This window comes from Lygodium microphyllum, chromosome 15, assembly GCF_053477565.2.
Source record: "Lygodium microphyllum isolate KBCC chromosome 15, Lygodium_microphyllum_v1.1.10, whole genome shotgun sequence".
Taxonomy (NCBI): domain Eukaryota; kingdom Viridiplantae; phylum Streptophyta; class Polypodiopsida; order Schizaeales; family Lygodiaceae; genus Lygodium; species Lygodium microphyllum.
In genome coordinates, this window is record NC_141149.1 from 37754639 (window position 1) to 37775736 (window position 21098).

The window sequence follows — 21098 nt, forward strand, 5'->3', positions numbered from 1 at the left end:
ACATCCTTTTGCAAGATAACTTGCGTAAGGATCTGCCATCCTTTTTGAGGGTATTTAACCTTTCTTCTTGTGAATCAATCACAAGATCATATGACTTCGTACTTGCCGCGCAAGTCCTGCATCGTACTATGCGATAATGGAGTTACAAAACAATCCGTTTCAGTTTCTTTAAACTGACGTTTGTCAGCCGTAGGGTTTCTTAGCTTTTATTATTTTCTTTAAGAATCTCAGGGGCAAACCCTAGTTCTTTTACGTTTACGATTTATTGATCCTACAATCAGGGAACGTGGGCAAGTATTTAAGGTATAAACGTTTCTTGGGTTTTAAATCATTCCCAATGCATATTTCGCAGCATAGGTATTTCTAAGTTTATATTAATTCGGTTAACTTTTAGAAGGTAATATCGAGATCACCTCGGCACGATTTGTTATCTATGTGACAATTGATTTTTCAGTCCTAAACTTTATTGCTTTGAGGTTAGGTAAATTCAATTAATCTTTCTTTTTCCTTGCGAACAAAACTCATGCCAAATAAACAATCTTTTCCTTGCTAAGATATGCAGTTAGCAATGATAACTTCCTAGAGTTTAAGCAACGTAAGAAACCTTTCATGAATTTCACCTTCTATGATGATTCGTTGTAAAAAGAATAGGGGTTAATGGTGCAAGATGCAGTTTTTTATACCTTCAAGATTTAACCGAAATATACTACTTTAATGGGTAAATAATCTTGCTCATAATTCGTTTCAATGCATAATACTTTTTGAAGGAAAACTATGTTTATACTTTATTTATTTTGCATGTTTTAATTAAACTAAATTCCTTCATCGTAAATAACTAGGACAAAATATATATCTTATCCCTAACAATCCATCTTGCATGATTGAATTAAAACCGATATAAAATTAAGAAGGAAAAACCTGGTTTTGGGGTGAGATATCCACATGGATACTGGGAGATGACCCTCCCATAGCTACTCCTTGGACTTTCTTAGGCGGCATCGTAGTTGTAGTCCTTCGAACGTAGAAGCACCTTTACACTCTCTTTCGGAATTCCACCGTCGCTTCAATACTCTTCTTCTCTTTTTCGAGGCAAGGAATCGTTAAGGGATTAACCACGAGAAGGGGGTAATAAGACTTTTAAGGTCTTAGCTTTTTCGGAGAGGGAAAGGTCTTAGCTTTTCGGAGACTTTTAAGGTCTTAGCTTTTTCGGAGACTTTTAAGGTCTTAGCTTTTTCGGAGAGGGAAAGGGCTCCACGGGAAGGGATTAATGGCTCCATGGGAAGGGGTTAAGGCTTAGAAAGCACGGAGGGGGGTTCATCCATGGGAAGGAGGCTTAAGGGTTTAAAAAACCGGGAGGGGGTGAAAAGTTAATGAAGGGTATAGGAAGGGGGGCTTCTTAGGAGCTATAGAAGCTTCCTAAGAAGCTTCTGGTACTGTGGACCCACGTGGCAGAAGAAGGTGGCAGATGTCGACGTGGCCATGGACCGGTGGACTGCAGTGGCACTTCCCTCCCCTCGACGAATTCTGCGACACCATCAGCCTCCCCTTTCGTCCTCTCGGCAGCTTGGCGACGTTGCTCATGGCAGCCCCTTCCTTCTTATCTCTCAAAGACACCACCTAAGATCTCGAGTATTGAAATATCAAAGGTACCCCCACCAAAAACAAAGACTGCGACAGTGAATCCGCCTCTCTCACCCTTTTCACAGAGTCTCCGTTCTTCCCGCTTCCCCAGTAGCCTGCGGCCCTCCCTCAATTATATAGGGGAGGGGAGGGAATCCTCCCTCTCCTATGTGTCATTGTGCATGCATCCTCCTTGTTCCAAGCTCCAGCAAGGAGCTTGGTGTCCCATGCTTCCCTCCCTCTCCCCCAGCTCGACAGTCGGTTGGGGGAAGGAGGGAGTAATAAAAAAAATTGCCTTAAAAAAAGAATTAACCCAAAGCCCTATTCATGCGTAATTAAATTTAGATTTGTTACATGATTCGAGTTGATTTGCAATAGTTTTTTCTTTAAAATGCTAGACTTATAAGGTTTTAGGAAAGAGCTATGGGATGATTTTCTTAGGAAATATTGTAGAGTCTAATCTTGTGCCATTTTAGGAGGTCAAAGTGAGACTTTGACCTATGCATGTAGAGGACGACATGCTAGCTTCCCCTCCTTTCTCATGCTCTTTGAACCAAGTGTGACATGGGTCTATTTTGATTTAAGCTGATTTGCACAAGCAGCTGCTCAAAAACCAATTCTAGATAAATTATTAGATAATGTTAATATTAACTAGGAACCTTATTTGAGGTCAATCCTTGTGGTGGCTATGGAGCGGAGCTTTCTATGTGAGGTAGACTCAAGCAAGCCTAAGTAATAATACCCATGATATTTCAAGGGGGTTTTGAATAGCATCACCTAGGACTATCACTTGATGGAGTACCCAAATCATGCAATAAAGGATTCATCAAGTAGGCATGCTATATCCAAATGGTAAAGAAAATCTTGGTTGAATCCACATCCTCATATATGATAGGTTTTCTTATTTTGATACATATACATTCAAAGAGAGCTAGAAAGGTTAGAGCATTTACAGATATTGGACTATGAACAAATGGAGTATCAGCCTATTGAACTTATTCTCACCCTTGAGATACGTACGGTGGATAGCAAAAAAGAAAAAACATTTGACAATGACGCTCTACCAATGGAAGGTATTGACTTAGAAATAGAGGAGAGTAATGATTTGGATCCTAAAGTTCCACCACTGCCCATCGCTTTGAGAAGGCTAAGTTAAACTTTCCAATCCACCTCAAGTGCAAACACCTTTAAAAATTTGCACATGATAATGAGTCAAAAACAAAGAACGAGAAGAAGCCAGAAAATCTCCTAAGATGGTTTATAAGATAGAAAAAAGGAGATTGAGTCATTGTTTTGCTTGTTACAACGAGGGAAGGAAAAACTTGTAAACCTATTGAGGTTTGGTAAAGATGGAGGTAAACCTTACTAAACAAGGAGAAATTCCTAAACCAATTTATGTCACTAAGGACCTCAATCTAGAAGAGGGAAAGACACACGAGTGACCTTGTTGAGATTCAAGCTCAGTTGAGTTAGCCACTGACATTGACTCTATCTCGACAACTGTAGTCCTAGCTATCACCATCCATGTGTGTTGTAATAACCAAGTCAGTTGGACTCAACCACAATTAGTGGTACAATCAATTAGTGACCTAGTTTATTTAGTTATGTGTGACTAGAACTTACTTGAGTTACTCAGTTGAGTATGGAAGAATCATGGAAACAACTAGAGTACATTGCTCTCAATTGCAACTCCATGCCTTTGTCTGTCTCTTTCCCTCTCTTTGTACATGGTATCAAAACTTGAGAGCTCCACTTTGCGGTGCATAGGAACTCTATCTTGAAGTAGCTAGAAGTTGAAGAGTGATCATGACCTTGTAGCTTGAAGAAGGAACCCTACAAAGGTTCGTTAATAGCCATAGCTTGAACGTGGAATGGTATGCATTAGTATTTTTAAGCCTACATTTGACAAGAGCATATTGAGACTTGTAAATAGGGATTATTAGATTGCTTTGAAGTTATGAATGAGCTCATAATGACCAACATCAAGAGCTAGCCTATCAATGTAGGTTTCCCAATATTTCATTTATTTTTTTATGAATGGAGGGGGCAACACTAAGATGATTAAGGCAAGCATGTAAGCCTTTGTATTTTTGGATAAATGGCATATGTTGTAGAGGCTATCAAGCATCATAGTAAAGCATTAATAACAACATTATCAGTAGATTTACTTCAACCTAGATCAATGTGACCTGCCCTTAACATGCACTTGTTTTTTTAAGTGAATGACCTCCGAGGGTTCACTATATGTATATCCTCTACATCACATGCATTCAAGGCCTATTTATAAATATCATTATCTACAAATGTTTCTTGAATAACATATAATCCTTTTCTATTCAATCTGCAAATAATCCCTTTATATTACACCCTTTTGTATGTAAAAAATGGTATTTTAAAAATATCTTATTTTGAACCCATGTGATATATGTTGGAAGAGAGGGAGAGAGACAAAGTGGAGCAGAAGATGAGCCTTAGCTCATTGTCGTTCTTCTTCCATTATTCTTCCATCATTCTAACTGAAAGAGACTTACAGACATAGGTATGACTAACCAAGACTGACTATGGTTAAGTCACTGACTACACCGACTTATTGAATATCACACATGTGTACAATTGTATCTAGCTAATGTTGGTCACACACATAAAGATAGACTGACTGAAGAGTAACACGAGCTTGATATTCTAACACTCCCCCTCAAGCTCAAACCATCTGATAAACTCCAAGTAACTGTCTGAAGTATATGAAATTTTCTTTAGTAAGAGACTTGATAAATATATCTACTACTTGGTCTTCAGTCTTCACATGAATCAAGTCAATCTGCCCTGTAATAACCATTTCTCTGATGAAATGGTAGTGAACCTCAATATGTTTGGACTTAGCATGGTAGACTGGATTGCTAGCTAACACAACACTGTTGAGGTTATCACAATGCAATCTCACTCTGATTTTTAGCTATATTCCCAAGTCTTTCAGCAGTTTCATCAACCAAATTGCTTCGCAAGTCACTAAGGCAGCTCCTCCGTACTCAGCTTCTATACTAGACAATGCAACAATAGGCTGTTTCTTACTCAACTGATCATACTGCTGCCCAATCCAAATGCATAACTATTGGTTGACCTCCTATCATAGGCATAACCAGCCCAATCAACATCAGTAAACCCTGTCAAGTCAAGGGATTTTCCATATGCATAAAATATCCCATAATCTCTAGTACTCTTTATATATCTCATGATCCTCCTAACTGCATCTAAATGTGATTTGCGAGGATTCTGCATGAACTGACTAATCAACCCCACTGAATAACATAAGTTGGGATGGGTAATAGTTAAGTATATCAAGCTGCCCACCATCTGTCGATACATGGTCACATTCTCTATGTCATTCCCAACATCAATATGCAGCTTGACATTCTGATCAAGAGGTGTCTCCATAGGCTTGTATTTAGCCATACCATACTTTTGTAACATGTCATGAGCATACTGCTTCTGTAGCAGCCATATACCTTGAGGCATAAAGACTACGTCAATTTCAAGAAAATCGGCTCACCAAGGTCTTTGACTCTGAATTTAGCCTATAAACATGATTTAATTTCAGCAATGCCCTCTTCATCATCTCCAGTGATGATAAGATCATCTACATAAACCACTAGAAACACATATCCATGATCTGTCTTCTTCGTGAACAGACTGTGATCTGCATCACCCAATCTAAATCCATGTTGCTATAAATAACTGCTAATCTAAGCATTCCATGCTCTAGTGCCTGTTTCAGTCCATATAAAGTCTTTTTTATCTTGCATACATATGTACGAAAGTCCGGGTGAACATAGCCTCTTCAAGCTACTCCATATATACTTCCTCAACCAAATCATCATTCAAGAAAGAATTTTTGACTTCCATTTGCCATAATATCCAGCCTTTCCATGCTACCAAGTTCTAACTATTGCCATTTTAGCCACTAGACTGAAAGTCTCCTCATAGTCAATGACATACTGCTGCACATACCCTTTTGCAACCAGCCTAGCCTTATAGCATTCTAATGAACCATCTAACTTACACTTAGCCTTGTACACCCATTTGCAGCAAATGGCGACTTCGCCTTTAGGAAAATCAACCAAATCCCATGTCTCATTTTCAGCCAGGGTTGCATATTCCTCATCCATGGCAGCACACCAATTATCATCCGTAATTGCATCATCAAACTTTGTAGGTTCTTTGTAACCTGTCACACTAGCCATATATGCATAATGGCAAGCTGCATAACTAGTGTATGTATAGTCAATTGGTTTTTTGACTCTCTCAGATCTCTGTAACTGTGGCTCACTTTGAGCTTGCCTCTCATGAGGCGGTACATAATGACTCTGCCTTGCTCCAGGCGTCATAATAGATGGAATTCCCAACTCACTATCTAAACTATAAATACTGGACGACTCATAACCTGCAGTAAGTGGACATGTCACATCCTCAAGCATATTTTCTTTTCCCTTTCTCCAATCTCCCCCTCACTGACATATTAGTATCAGTGGATGTAGGAGTATGACTCTGCAAGAATCCTGACCAAGGACTTACTATAGGTGACCCATCACCTGTAGGACCACTCATAGATGTACTCAATGTAGGTGTATTTTTGGCATTACTAGTGCTAAGTGACCCATCAGTAGCCACTACAAGAGGATTACCATACCATGATGCCAGCTCATAAAAAACAACTCTGCTAATCAATGTCTCATGTATAGATGGTACATAACACTTGTAAGCTTTCCAGTCTTGTGCATAACCAAGGAACACACTCTTGACAACTTTAGGATCCAATTTCTTCCTCTTTCATCAAGAACATGCACATATGCAATGCTGCCAAAATACCTTCAAGTCTGAAATGTCACGCTTATGACCATAAAACCTCTCATATGGAGTTACATCATGAATGCCTGTTGTAGGGGTTCTATTCAGCACATAGATAACACTCACTACTGCTTCAAGCCAATAACCATTTGGCAAACTCTTCTCATTTAGCATTGCTCTTGCCGATTCCATAAGTACTCTATTTTTGCTTTCTGCTACACCATTTTGTTGCGGTGTATAGCTGCAATTAATTGTCTTCTGATCCCATATTTAGCAAGGTACCTATCAAAGTAATTAGAGACATATTCTCCACCTCCATTTGATCTAAGACATGAAATTTTACATCTCAAATCATTTTCAACATGCTTCTTGAAGTTCTTGAATGCATCAAATACATCATCCTTATGTTTCAGTAGAGGTAAAGCCAAGTGTACTTGGCTGTTGAAATCATCAATGAAGGATACATAGTAATGAGCACCACCAAACGAAGCATTATGAGATGGACCCCATACATCTAAATGTACCAACTGCAAGGGTCGTGAGCTATTCCGTACATGTCTCATAAATGGAAACCTTCTCTACTTTCCAAACTGATATGCATCACATACATGTCCAAAGTCATGATACTTGAACTTTGGCAATCCAATGACAATGTCCTTCTGCTGCATAGATTTAAGCTTTTGTACATTCACATGGCCAATCTGCTTATGCCATATCTCAACATCCCGTATGTGAAAACATGGCTACTTTCAATTCTGGAATTGATGCATTAAGAGTAAACATTATGCCATCTCTTCGGCCTCTAGCAATCAATTTGCAGCCATTACCATATTCTTCAACAAAGCATCCATCTCTATTAAATCTCACATGCATTTTTTTTTTGCCATCTGTCCAACTAACAAAAGATTCTTTGTTATTGTAGATACATGTAGTACATCATGCAAGCTCTTTTTCTTGCCATCAAACATCAACAAAGGTACAACTCCTTTTCAAACAAGGTATTGTCCAAAAATAACCATAGCTCATAATGACTAGACGAGTTTATTATTTGCTGGTAATGATAGATTGGTGGTTGTTTATAGCCTGTGAGAAGCATGTCTAACACTGTTACTTAAAGATGAGACAAGCATTGATGCTTCTATGGCGATATATTGACTCCTAGATACTGTTTTACATGCATACTATGGTTTGAGATTAATTTGAGTTCAAAATACATTTTAGAAGAGAATTCACTACTGGTTATTCTAGGCTGTTGTCTGTCAATCACTAAATATTGAGACATAACTACATGAATCGTATGTAGTCAATGAGATCTATATGCAATGCTACTGTAGAGGAGACCACAAGCTCAATTGCCAAGACCCACGGACCGCTTATTGTTCAAGTGTTTCAAGCGAGAACTAATGGCTACCTCTCACATAGCTGACGCGCCATCCTTCTCTATGAATGTAGTGAGCTTACCTTGATGTCCAATAGAGTTGCTTTCTCTCTCAAGCACTCCAATAGCTCCACGATTCTTGATGCAAGCTCAAGCATCCTCAAACCTCCATCTCCAAGCTCCATCCTCCATAGCCATGCATGAGAGGTGAGAAGAGAAGAGAAGAAGAGATGGAGGAGAGCCTCACCTCTAAGATCCCTCACCCTCACACACTCCCTCACTCCCTCACTCACTCACTCACACTCTCTCACTCACTCACTCACTCATAATCAAGAAGAGAAGAGAAGAAAAGAAGAAGAAAGAAGAGAGAGTCCACTTTTCCACACACCAAAGAATGAGCACTCATTCATCTTTTGAACTTTATATACGAAGCCCTAAATCCCATTTGGGTGGTCATCCAGTTTTTACATGGTCGGCCATAGCCTAGGCTCTTTTTTCCATTATTCTCCTATCTTCCTAGCTTCCTCCCTACTGCCATCTACATTTATAATTTGCAGGGGTCAGATTTCAGAGCTCTTAAAATAAATCACGGTGTGCATTGTGCTATTTTACAAAAGTATTGACTTGCACTTTTTCTTAAGCGTCTCTCCTTGATTTAGGACTTTTTCACACTTCTTGTGGTTCCCGATTTTTCTTGGCATGCCTTTGTTCTCCATTTTACTTTTACCTTGGCTTTGTCTTCTGCTTTAGATTTTTTGGATTTTCCACCTTGTTTGTTTGAGGGTTAACATTACCCCCTCCTAGTTGAGTGCCAATCCCATGGCACTTGTTGGGTGGTGAGTCAGACTCTGCTGCTGGAGTAGCCAAGTGGCTTTTTGAGTTTATGTACAAGCCACGTTGGGAGGTGTGTTGGAGGGATTTATGAAACTTGAAGGCCCTTGAGTTGGAGATGATCCCTAGTGTTGGAGGGATTTATGAAACTGAAAGGCCCTTGCATTGGATATGATCCTTGGTGTTGGAGGGTTTTATGGGCTTATTGGAGGGATTTTTGGAACTAAAAGGCCCTTGTGTTGGATATGATCCTTGGTGTTGGAGGGATTTATGGACCTATTGGAGGGATTTTTGGAATTAAAAGGCCCTTGCGTTGGATAAGATTCCTGGTGTTGGAGGGATTTATGGACCTATTAGAGGGATTTTTGGAAATGAAAGGCCCTTACGTTGGACATGATCCCTGGTGTTGGAGGGAGGTTGAGGACCGGGTCTATATTTGAAATTGAAAATGATGCTAGATGGATCCATCATTTGACTCTCCATGCTGAGTTTTCCTGCATTTTTGCCAATGAGCTTTTTCATTCACTTTCTGATTGTGGCTATTGCGTCCTCCCCTTGGTTGGTTGTACTTTGCTTGATGGCACATGGAGTAGGATGGGGAGGGCATTGCATGGATGATGGGGTGTTTGAAGCTGGTGGTGGATCCTTTGTTTGTACCTAGAAGGAAAAGAAAGGTGCATTACCTATGGATGTGTGCCATTGTCGTGTGGTGCATTGTGCGCATGCTAGTGGGATGGAGCTTAGGGTGACATGTCTAACCACATGCAAGTGTTACCTCCTTGGGCGTGTCATGCCCTTGATGTCCCCTAAGTGCGAAGTGGGGGATCAAAATGAGGCTAGGGGGTTAGGAACGTAGTCGGCCGACTGGGGTCACCGGACGCACCTAACTTGAGGACCCCTAGGTGCAGTGGCTATGGTAGATGTGCAACTTACAGTGGCGAGGCGTGATATCTTTTCCATTTTATTTTCCTTTTCTTTCTCCTCTTTTTTAATTTTTTTTAAATTAGTAATAATAATAAATTTACATAGTCGTAATAGAAATTTAATCTTTGTCATTGGAGTGAGGTGGAGAAGGGGGCTTCATAGATTTATTAAGGAATCAACAGCTTTGGAGATACCCCTTGAGGTTTAGGCAAACTTGAAGGGTAGTGGTGGAGAGGAATGGATGACTGCAGTGGATGAAGTGGCTATCATTCATGTCCTCTAGTAGAGCTAAGAAAAATGAAGGCAATATAGTGGCTTGCATCATTAGCCGAGCCATCATGCAACTATCTATAGCATTAGGATCAAAATGAAGCATTGAGATGCCATTCTCTTGCAGGTTTTGGTCTTTCCTAAGGAGTATCCTAAGAAATCTAAGGTAATTACAAGCGGTAATAAAGGCAGGGTTAGGGCATGAAGAGAATTCATTAGTGAATTGGAGTAGAGTATTATACAAGTTTTCTAACGTGAAGACGAGTGCATCTTCATATTTAATATAATGAGGATTATGGATTACAGGGAAGCCATAATGGCCATGGACACTGAAGTCAAAATCCAATCCCACCATTTGAGGATATGGCATAAAGGTTGGGTCGTTCTGATTGAAGGGTTGAGTGTTGCAAAAGGCCATCCAAGTGTCCAAGTTGGTGTTGCAGACCCTTCTTCTCCATGTAGGTTGGCACTCGTAGTCGGGCACAGACCGTTGTACTTCAAAAACTTTATTTTGCCAAAATTTGCATCTTTTGTGGCCCATAATGTGGAGTTCTGCTCTCTCTCTCCAGCCATTTTTTTCGAGCCTGTTTCCGATGTTAATCACCTTCTCCACCACCTTGATAGGTAACACTCTATGCAAGGTGGTGGGTAATTGGAAGTTGATGTCAAAGGGGCTTTGGGCCATTTCTTACCTCTCCCATATTATGATGTCGGTGTGGAAACTTACTGAGGTGTTGTCCGCACATGGAACACAATATTAGTGAGTTTGGGAATCTCCCAATTCCCATTTTTTGAATACTAAAAAGATGGCACCTGGATAACATACCCATAAGTTTCTCATGTTGAGATGGCAAGCTCAACATGTGCAAACATTGATGATGGACTGCTTGGCTAGATGGGTCCGCACGTCTACACTTAGCACGTTGGTGGTCATTATGATACTCACATTACCACTGACTTATCACTTATTATATTTAGTTTGTTACACCTACCTACAGTTGGCAAAGACATAGCGCCGATCGATTAGTGTAGTCGGTTATGCACTGTTTGACTTAGTAGACCACTTTCCTTTATGTTGTATCTTATCTATACTTTATATACATTGTATAGTGTGTGATGAACTTCCTCATTGGAAAGGGCCTTTATGAGTTTGTTTCAGGTGAAGAAAAGGAGCCAGAGCTGGGTATCCCTCCGATTGCAAATGAGTTAAAAGCATGGAAAGAGTAGAATGTGAAAGATAAAAAGGTGATGTACTGGCTATTTGCAGTCATTGATAATACTATGTTGGGACATATCACGAATGCAAAAACTTCACATGCAGCTTGGACAAATTTTGAGAGCATGTTTTCAGTAAATACAAAGGCATGAAAGATTCAACTCAAGCAAGAGTTGAATGCCTTGAAGAAAGGGAAAATGTCTGTCAATGAGTATGTGTTGAAGGAGAGGAGCATTGTAGATGCTTTAGCAGTGATTGATGCAATGTTGGATGATGATGATTTGGTTTCATCCACTCTGAGTGGCCTTAACAATGAGAAGGCATGGAAATCATTTGTTACTTCAGTATATGTACAAAAGCCATTTTCATATTTTGATGAGTTGATCTCTCTCATGATTACTGAAGAGATCAATATGCAGGGTGATTCAGCTGAAAGAAATGGTGAGCATGTCCAAGCATTTTACTTAAGTTCAGGAAGGGGACGTGGTAGATCCTCTTCGAGAGGCTGTGGTATGAGACGTGTTGGCGATAACCAACAAAACAAGTTCAATCAATAGTTTGGTGAAATACAGGTTTCTGGAGGCAGAGGAAACTTTAGAGGTAGGGGGAGCTCTAGAGAAAGAGGTGGATGGTAGAATAGAGGTTCTGGAAATTCTGCTATTATTTGCCATTATTGTGGAAAAATAGGCCATATTATAGCCCATTGCTATGCAAAGAAGGATGATATTCGCAATGGTAAATTGCAGTAAGGAAACTATGCATAGTCTTCACAACAAAATAAAGACCAAAATGAGCGTATGTTTGTTATGCAGCAAATGATGAATGCAGTTACAGGAAAGGGGACACATGATGATGTATGGTATGTTGATTCTGGTGCATCTAATCATATGACCAGTCATGTTGAATGGTTTGGAGAGATGCAGGACTTACAAAACCTAGGTTATGTGCAGACGGGTGATGATTCATGCCACCCAATTTGACACATTGGAAAGGTTCCCTTGTCCTTGTATGATGGCCAGACAAAGAGTCTGACAGATGTATTACATGTGCCATCAATTACAAAGAATCTAGTATCTGTTAGCCAAATGGTAGAGAAGGGGTTGTAGGTCCGATTCAATGCAAAAGGTTGTTTTGTAGAAGACTTTAATGATAAGTGCAAGTTGGTCGCAAGAGGAAGTAGATTTAGCCAAATGTTCACTTTAGATGGTGGAATTCCTGCAATGGATGCTGCTATGTATGATAAAGGAAAAGGAGTAGTTGCAAATATTGAAATATGGCATAAATGTATTGGATATGCAAATGTGCAAAGGCTGAAATTAATGCAGTCCAGAGGATTGGTTACAGGGTTGCCTTCTTTTAGAGTTGTAGAATTGCATAAAGTCTATAAAGCATGCCAGTTTGGTAAGCAGGCAAGACAACACTTCTCGCATGATAGAAAAGTGAGCAAAAATATACTTGATGTAGTACATATAGATGTTTGGGGGCCTACACAAAATGTATCTCTTGGTGGCCACAAATACTTTGTCATATTTATTGATGACTGTTCAAGGAAGCTATGGGTATACTTCATGAGGAAAAGCGTGATGTGTTTGAGCACTTAAAATCTTTTAAGGCAGCTGTTAAAACAGAAACATGCTTAAAAGTGAAGTGCTTGAGATCATATGGAGGGGGAGAGTACCTCTCTAATGAGTTCAGTGGCTTCTTGAGGACTCATGGGATAAAGAGGCAATTTACTTGCAGGTATATTCCACAGCAAAATGGTGTTGCAGAAAGAAAAAACAGGCATATTGCAGAAGTTGCATGGGCATTAATGGCTGAAAAGAATATGCCCAAATATTTTTGGTCTGAGGTTGTCCATACTACTATCTACATTATGAACAGAACTCCCACAACTGCAGTTCATGGGATGACTCCTGAAGAGTGCTTTATTGGCAAGGAGCCCGATGTATTGCACTTGAAGGTATTTGGATGTGTTGCATATGTTCATGTGCCAGATGAGCTACAAAAGAAGCTTGATCCACATGCTGAAAAATGTATTTTTATTGGATACTCTTTAGAGCAGAAAAGGTGTCGCTGTTATAACCCTATCACAAGTGAGTTCAAAGTGAGCAAGGATGTTATCTTTGATGAGATGGGCAGCTGGTATGCACCTACTGGTGATGTATTAGATTATGATAATGATCAGGACAACTATGTATAGAAAGATAAACAAGAATCACGGAGTCTTAGTAGACCAGAAACATCATCTGGTACTACACCTACAGTGAGCCCTTGGTCTGGGAGACTAAGAAGTAGCCCCACATCTTCAGGTGGATCTATAAGTGTTGCAGGGAATGACAAAGGAAAGAAGAAAGTGCTGGATGATAATGATGTATCTACTAGTCATTTGGGATTGGATGGAGATTCTAGTGGTTTGGAGAGCTTGGATGATGAGCTTGGTATTCCTTCAGTCAGGACACCAGGTGTACAGAGAGCTCATAGTAATGTAAAGGCTCCATTGAGTGATCTGGTGGTACGCAGATCTAGTTGGGTTAGATACTCTATTAAAAGATTTGGTTTTGAAGGTTATGCAGCTCACCATTATGCTTATATGGTGAAACTAGTTGAGGATGTTGAGCCCACTTGTTTTGAGGATGCTGTTGGTCATGCTCATTGGGATGTAGTAATGGATGAGGAGATGGCTGCATTAGAAGCCAATAAGAATTGGGATTTGGTACCCTTACCAAAGGGTAATAAATCTATTGGATGTAAAGGGGTTTACAAAGTCAAGCATAATGCAGATGGTTCAGTTAGCAGGTATAAACCTAGGATGGTTGCAAAAGGCTATGCTCAAACATATGGCATAGATTATGAAGAGACATTTAGTCCAGTTGCTAGGATGGCAACTTTCAGATGTGTGATTGCCTTGGCAGCAGTCAAAGGTTGGAGTTTGCAGCAAATGGATGTTAAGAATGCCTTCTTGCATGGTGAATTGCAAGAAGAAGTGTATATAGAGCAGCCAGCAGGTTATGAGGATTTAGACCATCCCACATATGTGTGCAGGTTAAAGAAGGTGCTTTATGGGCTAAAGCAAGCACCTAGAGCATGGCCTGACAAGATTGGAGAGTATCTTTTCAATATTGGATTTTGTATTTTTGATGCTGATCACTCACTTTATGTGAGAAAGGGAGATGAAAGGTTGGTCACCATAGTCATCTATGTGGATGGCTTGATTATTACAGGTGACACTGACAATGGGATTGCTGAAGTTAAGGACTTCTTGAAGAAGAAGTTTGAGATGAAAGATTTGGGTGAGCTGAGATACTTTCTTGGTATTGAGGTGATTAGATGTGATGATAGTATATGGCTATCCAAAAGGCAGTATGGCTTGGATATGTTATCCAAGTACGGTATAACAGCATGTAAGTCTCTTTCAGTACCATTAGAACAAAATGTGAAGTTGAGTGCTGATGTTGGGGATGAGATAGAAGACTCTACTATGTTCAGGAGGATAGTAGGGAGTTTGATTTACATGATTATCACAAGGCCAGACTTGAGCTATGATATTGGCCTTGTCAGTCAGTTTATGCAAATGCCTAGAAAGCCTCATTTGGATGCAGTTAGACGTATATTGAGGTATGTGAAGTCCACTTTACATTATAGACTTTTTTATGAGGCAGGTAAGGATGTACAAGTCTTTGGATACATAGATGCAAATTGGGATGGTAGCATGTCAGACAGAAGATCTACAAGTGGATTCATGTTTTCCCTTGGTAGTGCAACAATTACATGGAGCAGCAAAAAGCAACCTACAATTGCTTTATCGAGTACAGAGGCTGAGTATAGAGGTGCTGCTATGGTAGCATGTGAGGTGGTATGGCTGCAAAAGTTATTAGGTGATTTGGACGTGCAGGGAGATGGTCTAGTTTTCATTCATTGTGACAACATGACCAGCATACAGCTAGCTATAAACCTAGTGTTCCATGCTAGAACAAAACACATTGAGGTGCACTACCACTTTGTGAGAGAGAAGGTACTTGCAGGAGAGATTGACTTGGTATATGTCAGCACACAGGATCAGATAGCTGACATTTTCACAAAGGCATTGGGTGCAGAGAAGCTTTGAAAGTTTTGAAGCTTACTTGGAGTTGCAGAGATAGAGTTGAGCTTGAGGGGGAGTGTTGAGATGGCAAGTTCAACATGTGTGGACATTGATGATGGACCACCTAGCTAGATGGATTCGCACGTCTACACTTAGCACGTTGGTGGTCATTATGATACTGACATGGCCACTGACTTATCACTATATTTATTTTGTTACACCTACCTACAGCTGGCAAAGACATAGCGCCAGTCGATTAGTGTACTTGGTTATGCACTGTTTGACTTAGTAGGCCACTTTCCTTTGTGTTGTATCTTATCTATACTTTATGTACAGTGTATAGTGTGTGGAAGAAGAAGAAGAAATCAACAAGAAAACGTTTTGGCCTCCATCTCTCTTTTTGTGTTCTTGAGTAAGCTTCCTCTTGTGTATACAATGTGTGTTTGGCGCCGCAGCTCAAGCAAGTCCCCCCACCACGTGATTCTTGACATCTCAAAACCATATGATGTGACCTATCATTGGAAAGTGCTTGAAAAATGGAATCTATTGAGCTATAGAGCGATTGATATGGAGTTATAGTGTTTAAGCTATGACAAATCCAAAGATTTGACCATGTGTCCCAAACTTATAGAAAATTCCCATATTCCCCAATAATATGGTGTTATGGTGGGATAGGTGCCTGGGGTGCCCTCACTCCCCTGGCATTCCATTTTCTCATTGTCTCCTCCACCATTTGCTTCCTTCTTTCTCTCAATGCTACCTTTCTTTCTGCGGAGGTGTCTATGTGTTGTTGCTCTTTAGGCCTCAGGGAAGGAGGCAGTGGGACATGCTCATCTTCATGTGGTCCCATTTCAAAGTTCACGTCTACCTCCCTTTCTTGGCTTACTCCTCTTTGAGAAACCCGAGTGCATCCGCTTCCTTTGAGGTTAGACATGCTAGTAGGAGATAATAGCATTGTTCTTCTAAGCTTGGGCCAACTCCACTAGGTTGGCGGCATTTGCAGTCCAGCCTTTAGTACCTTATGAGCCATTCCCAGTTTCTTTTTCATTGCCTCCATGGAATCTCCCTCCTTTGCCTGGGTGACATCCAATAGGGTTTCTATAAAGGTGTGCTATTGGGTGTGGAAGCTTACTTGGGTGGCCTCTACTCTACTTTCGGCAAGTATCTTTTCTTTTTTAGCTTGAGCAAGGCGATGTGCTAAGGCTTTGACCCTTTTTTCATTTTGATTAGCCTAGCCCATTCTTCTGCCCTCTTGTTCATGTCTTCAAGGCTTTCCCCCTATCTTTGGGCTAGCACAGTTAGCCTTCATTCTTGGTCTTCCATTTTTGCCCTTAGCTTTTGCTGCTCTTCTTATGCCGAGGTAGAGTCTTGGGTTAGTCTCTCCACCTCTGTTTCATACCTGCGAGCTCTTTCCTCCCTCAGCTCCTCTAGCTTTTCTGTGGCTTTAGTGAGTTTCTCCATTTGAGCTTGCAAACCTTCCTAGAGTGTCTCTTCATTGTGCTATCGTAGGCATTGTGTGGGCTCAGTTTCTCCATTCAAGTGCACTTGCCATTCAGCTTGTCTCTTCCTTAGCTTGTAGCTACTCTTTTAGCTCATTGACTTCTCTTTGGGCCATGGCCATCTGACGTGTTCTCTCCAGTTCGAATGCCACCATGGCCTCCTTTTCAACTTAAGTTCTACTATCGCGGTTCTCTTCTTCTCCTTGGCTCTCTCTAGTTGAGAGAGGAGCTCTTTGACGTATTCATCGTATTCTTTGGGCGGTCTCTTTGTTGTGGGGATGGAGGTTGTAGAGCCTGCCACCTTTCACTTCTTAGGGTATCGCCTCAACTCAGCATTTGCCGTAGCCGATCTTTTGATCTCTACCAGGGGTTCCTTCTCTTGCTCCTTGGCCCATTTTCTTATTTAAAAAGTAATGGACCCAATCCATTAGGTTGCTATCGTTTGTGTCTTTGGAGTGCCCTATGGATTGTTCTTGGGCCATCTGGTTAGATTGGTTGGTATTGTGACTGATTCTAAAAAAGATAAAGGTTATCATCACACTATGAGTCCTCCATGTAATCCTTAAGAAGTAAATAAATTTCTGCCCCATCGATCGGATGTTATCAATGATTTTTTAATGCATTAGTTAAGAGGATATTACCATTGATGAATCTACTGTACTTTAACTATCTATTTGTTTGAAGTGATGTGTGTCAAGTATCCTTTGAGGATGTAAAGTAGAAATTGGCAAAAGCACCAGTTCTAAAAGCACCTAAAAGGGGTGAGATATTTTATATATTTTCATCTGATGGCTACAATATATAATATGAGCTAATGTTGTGTAGCTTATATTTGGTAAAGAAGTGGTATCATTCGATTGCAATTTGCCAGTCTCAAATCGGGGGTGTCCAAGATTAATTATACCTATATGCAGAATTTGTGCCTTGGGATGGTTTTTGCAATGAAGAAATTCATGCACTGCATCCGTTATAAAAAGTTAGTATTTTATATGAAGGCAAAGGAATTGAGGCTATTGTTGAATAAGTTGTAGTTTCCTTTGACTGTAGCAAAGTGGCTAATCACTTTTGCAGTTTGATTATGGAATAAGAAGTAAGTTGTCAAAGTTGCATGCATTATTGAATGTCTTGTGGATTGCAAGGAGCCAAAGGAAGGCTAAAGGTAGTGACCTTGAGGGTCCAGTCAAAATCAATATGGCCTACATTCCATCCTGGTATGCTGTTATAATGTACTATCTATCCATAAAAGAGGTTGGAGCCGGTTTATCAAAGTATCAAAAGAGAAAATCTAGGTGGAAAGCCCTGAACCTTGCCTTGATTACAAGAAAGGCTAAATTTCCTTGCACAACTTGATGAGATTCAGATGCAAGCCTTCAAGACGTAGGGAAGAAGTGAATGAAAGAGCTTCACAACACTACAAGGGAATGGGGCAATAGCGACTGTCATTTGCAATGCAAAAAAGTGACATCACAATATGCGTCGCTAATAGAATTTGCGACGCATATAGCATTCTTATTAGCAATGCTTTTATGACACAAATAGCACCACTGGTCTGAGAAAAAAGTTTCAAAAAACCCCCTGAGGCATGACATTTTCCAAGAAAATCATATGTGAGAAAGAATGAAAGAGAGAGCGAGAGAGCTTGAAGCTTTGAGAGGGAGAGGGAGAGGAAGAGGAAGAGGGAGAGAGAGAGAGAGAGAAAGAGGGGGGGAGGTCATCACCACCATCACTGCCACTATCACTATACAAAAAGAAGAAAGAGAAGTGTGCAAGGGAGAAGGGAGGGAAGGTGCGAAGAGGAGGTACAAAGGGTTTCATCTTCAGGTCTTTGTGTTCTATTCTTTTCTTTTTTTCTTTTTCTTTGCAAAGAGATGATGGAAAGAAAGGAGGGAGGGATGGAAAAGAAGGAAGGGAGAGGAAGAGAGAAAGAGGGAGAGAAAGGGGAGAAAGGAAACAAAGAGAAAGAGGATGAGAGAAATGAGAGATGAAGGGAGGGAGGGAGGAGGATGATTGAGAGAAACAATGAGGGAGAGAGGGGGGAGAAACAAAGAGAGAGATATAAATAAAAGGAAATAGAGAGAGAAAGAGAGGGGAAGAGAAATAGAGAGAGGGAGAGAGAAGAGAGGAGGAGCTAGAAAAGAAGGGCGAGGTAATGAGAGGAAGGAGAGTGAAAAGAAGAGAGAAATAGAAAAACAATGAGAGAATAAGAGAGAAGGAAAATAAATAAAATTAAAGGGAGAGGGGAGAGAGAGAGAGATAAAGAGAGGTGGGATGACATTGCTTTCAATATCTTTGTTTTTTAAGATTTTTATTTTCCATGTTTGATTGTGTTTGCAAAACAAGATGCATTGAGTGAGAGTGGGGAGGGAAGGAGGGAGAGAAATAGAGAGAAGAAGGGAGGGGAAGGAAGACAGAGATGGAGAGAAATAAAAAAGGGTAGAGAGAGGGGCTTCATAAAAAAGTGTCGAAACCCAAGCGTGGCATTTTGCAAGTTTGTAAACAAGCAGAGAGAGACTGCCACAACCACTGCCATCCACGAAGAGGGAGGAGACAAGTGTAAAGGAAAAGGAAGGGACTCACAAGAAGGAGAAGAAAAAGGAGGGAAGCATGAAGGGATTCTTCTTTAAGCTTTGAGGTAAGTGCATTATCTCTTCTCTCTTTGTTTTTCTCTTTTCTTTACTTGTCTCTTTCTTTTTGTTTATGAAGAGATGTATAGAGAGAAGAAGTGAGAGAGATCAACGCAAGGGAGATCGAGAGAGAGAGAAAGAGAGATAGATGCCACTGCCAATCCACCACGAAAAGAGAGGGGACAAGTGCAAAGGAGGAGGAGGGAACCCATGAAGGAGAAGAAGAAGGAGAGAAGTGCAAAAGGATTCTTCTTCAAGCTTTGAAGTAAGTGCATTCTCTCTTCCCTTTTTGTTTTTCTCTTTTCTTTACTTCTCTCTTTCTTTTTGTTGATGAAGATACGTATAAAGAGAAGAAGGGAGAGAGATCAACGCAAGGGAGATTGAGAGAGAGAGAGAGAGAGAGAGAGAGAGAGAGAGAGAGAGAGAGAGAGAGAGAGAGAGAGAGAGAGAGAGAGAGAGAGAGAGAGAGAGAGAGAGAGAGAGAGAGGCCTCTACCGCCACCATTTCCATCGCCATCTAAGAAAAGAGAGGGGACAACGGTACCCAAAGGAGAAGTTGGTAACATGTGAAGGAGAAGAAGAAGAAGGAGAAAACTGCAAAAGCATTCTTCTTCAAGCTTTGAGGAGAGTAGATGATCATTGCCTTGCAAAGGCCTGGTAGATTCCTGGTGATATGACCCGATGTTGATGCCTTGTCTTCTTGGGGGTGCCATTTAGTAAAAAAGAATAATAATGGTTGAAGAGAAAATAAAAGTAAGCAAGAAGAAAATGATTTAGTGTCGCCTTGCAAGAGCTTTGTAAGTTCTTGGGTACCAAGATGGGACCTGAGGTCGATGCCCTGTTCTCCTTTGGTCACCATATTATGCTCAACTATCTCCTTTTTACACGCTCGAGTATAAAGTAGTAAAAAAAATGTGGTCCAATAGAAAAATGTATGATTTTTAGCAGACCAAGCTCTAGGAGTCCTCACCTAGTGGAAGTTTCTAGTTCAATTGTCCTAGGTCAGGTAGGCGGGTCAAAACACCACTTAGGATGACTTCTTTGATAGTTATTTTTAGTCATTCTATGTTTGAGAAATTGGTTAGTGACTAGCTCTAGATCTCTATCAATTTATGCTTGGTCTATCTATCATGGACTTCATGCTTTGATTTTGTCAGGGGTAAGGGTACAAGCTGTGTTTGTGTCTTGTTGTGTATTCTTCTTTGTAGCAACTTGATACTCTTTATGGTTTTTTTTTGTGCAGATCAACTCGTGGATTCAACAGGAAGAATCACCCTGTCATGTGGTCCCCAATGAGAGCTAATTTTAAATTCAAAATTCAAGTGCAAAAGAAGCTCGAGACCCATAAAAGAGGCATTTTGGTTAAAAATGAAATGACCAAGAAATTAGAGTTTTCTAGATGCATTTCGATGCCTAAAATCCAATATAGGTATTCATTTGTTGATTGGAGTTCGTGTGACTCCCCATTTAATAGTCACAAGGTTTGGTGTTACCAAAAGCAACTACTAGATCCGAACACCAGAAAGCATGTGACAAGGACCAGGTGATACATTTTGATGCTAGAAAGCTTTGTGTGTCCAATCTTCAAATCATGATTCCCAGGACGTTACCACTTCGTGTAAGTCAAAATCACTTCAGCTCAAGTGTAAACATTCAAATTGGAACTAAGTAGTAAGAGAGAGATTATAATTTAAATCATGCTTAAGAGGCCACAAAGCAAGAAAAACTCATGAGATGGGGGAGGGGACGTGTGTTTTTTGGCACCCCTTCTTTCCCATAAAATTTTGATTTTTTGTAACTATTGAGATCCTCTC